Source organism: Chrysochloris asiatica, unplaced genomic scaffold (genome assembly GCF_000296735.1).
Source record: "Chrysochloris asiatica unplaced genomic scaffold, ChrAsi1.0 scaffold00028, whole genome shotgun sequence".
NCBI classification, from domain to species: domain Eukaryota; kingdom Metazoa; phylum Chordata; class Mammalia; order Afrosoricida; family Chrysochloridae; genus Chrysochloris; species Chrysochloris asiatica.
Window position 1 is genome coordinate 12,522,361 of NW_006408546.1, and position 2,242 is coordinate 12,524,602.

A 2,242-nucleotide genomic window follows, 5' to 3' on the forward strand; every position below is an offset into this window, starting at 1 on the left:
TTCTGGATGGGGTTCAGGATTCCACCTACGGTCTTATGCAATGCAGAGGCTCTGTAGGAAGCCTCCTTCACTGGACAAGTTGTAGCCCCATTTTAGGTATTACGATCAGTTATGGGTAGAAGATGGACTTACAAGCTTTCTATGGTGATATTTCTGGCTATTCTTTTCTCTCCCCTTCAAGTGTCTATTTTATAATGCTATGCAAGGAAAACCAAGATTCAAAAGACAGCCAAGTAGCTATCATTATTTCCCCCCTTTTGCCCATTCCAACCATGTCTCAATCTCTGTATCCCAGAGCCCTGTTGTTCCAAGGTTATGCATGCATCATTATTTACCTCTGTCCCACTTAGTCCATGAAAACCTGCCTAACTGTTCTCCCATACGCCTTGTTCTTCCAATCCCCTCCCCCTTCTTATGTATTGCCCCCGTCCCTAGCACCCAAACTATCCTGTGTCTATTTCCTACCTTGTGCTCCACCTTTCCCTCCCTCCCCTCACTTCACCCCCCACATCTCAGTAACCAGCAAATAATTTTTTTTTCCCCCCTTTTAGTATAGGTTCTTTTTTTCAGTCTTTTACAATAGTTGTTCTATGAAGTATTTCTCCTTTTGTGACTAATTTCACTCAACATAATATCCTCAAGGTTCATCCGTGTTACATGGTAGCTTACAGCTTCCTTGTTATTCTTCAAGGTAGCATAATATTCCTTTGTGTATGTACTACAGTTTGTTTATCCATTCTTCAGTCGATGGGCACTTAGGCTTTCTCCATCTTTCTGCTGTTGTAAATAGTACTGCTGTAACATTGGTGTGCATATTATCTATTCATGTTATGGTTCGTATTTCTTGTGGGTAAATACCAAGTAGAGGAATTGCTGGATCATAAGGCATTTCTATTTCCATCCTTCTGAGGAAGCACCATATTGCTTTCCAGAAAGGTGGACCATTTTGCAATCCCACCAGCAATGCAGGAGCATCCCAGTCTCTCCACATCCTCACCAACATGAGTCAGTGGTTCTTAATAGAACGTATTGTTTTTGATTACCAAGGCTCTGTATGATAAGCGCTGGACTGCATACCACAAGGTCAGTAGTTTGAGCCCAGCAGCTGTTCTGCAAGAGAAAAATGAGGCTTTCTACTCCCGCAAAGATACACAGCCTCAGATAATCTGTACAGGATTGCTATGTGTCAGTACCATTCGAAGGCACTTAAGAAAAACAACAGTTCTATGGTTAATTTGATGATATGACTATAAATGCTACATTAAGTGATGGTGCTGAATGACAAAGTAGCCATAATACAAATGCGTAGGCTTTTGGGTAAAGATAGCAGGCTAACTACATAGACCTTTTGGTAGATCTTGAAACCCATACCAGTAAAGGGCCTTTTTTTTTTTTTTAAGGAATAACTGCATACTAGAAAAGAGAAGCTATAACAATAATAAAAATTTGGAAACTGGAAAGCAGATAAACTTAGCAGACTACCTGAATATAGCAGAGGAAAAAAACCAAGAAGCAAGTAAATATCCTTAGCAAAACCCCAAAATTCTTAATTTTTTATACCAGGAACCTTGGAAGTGGGGATGGAGTAAAGGTTGAGCAAAAAAGAAAAAAAAAAAAAACACAGAGGTTTTTTTAAAGTCTGTTTAAAGAAACAGCTGATCCCCAGATTATCTATTCCACCTTAGCCAAAGACTCATACTTTATTCCCTAGAAATATATAATCGAGGACCTCTGGACTGGAAAGCCCCAAGCACGGTTGAAGGTGTGCACACCATAGGGAAAACAGATTAAGTGATTATATGCCTACTGAATACTAAGATGCCCAGTCTTCATCCCTCACTCTACTTACAAAATGCTGGCCTTACCTGAACCTCCAGACAGGGGGCTAAAACATCCTTCTCTGGGAAATCTGTACTGCCCAAGTATAAAGACCCAAAGATCTGACATAGAAAGCACAGTTAGAGTCAATAAACTTTGAATCAACTTACCAACTTTTTAGCACCCTCTCTTTGTGTGTGTGTATGTGAATTGAGTGATAGTTTGCATGGGATAACATTGGTTTTACACTCATCTTTTCATTGCAGTGATTACAGTCTCCTCTGTGCATCATCATTCAACAGTATTTGCTTCTATTCCCTCTGGTTTCTTTGGTGGGGTGGGCAGGAGTGTACACAACATTCTGGAATATATAATCATTAGCATTAACAACCTGCGATATGTAGATGATACAACCTTGCTTGCT

General features: G+C 40.1%; 1 protein-coding gene across 2 annotated transcripts in view; it reads left to right on the top strand.

Moving 5' to 3' along the window:
* The window catches only part of PPP2R3A (protein phosphatase 2, regulatory subunit B'', alpha), a 200,300-nt gene that overhangs the window by 159,123 nt on the left and 38,935 nt on the right, over window positions 1–2,242 (top strand). The window lies entirely within an intron of this gene.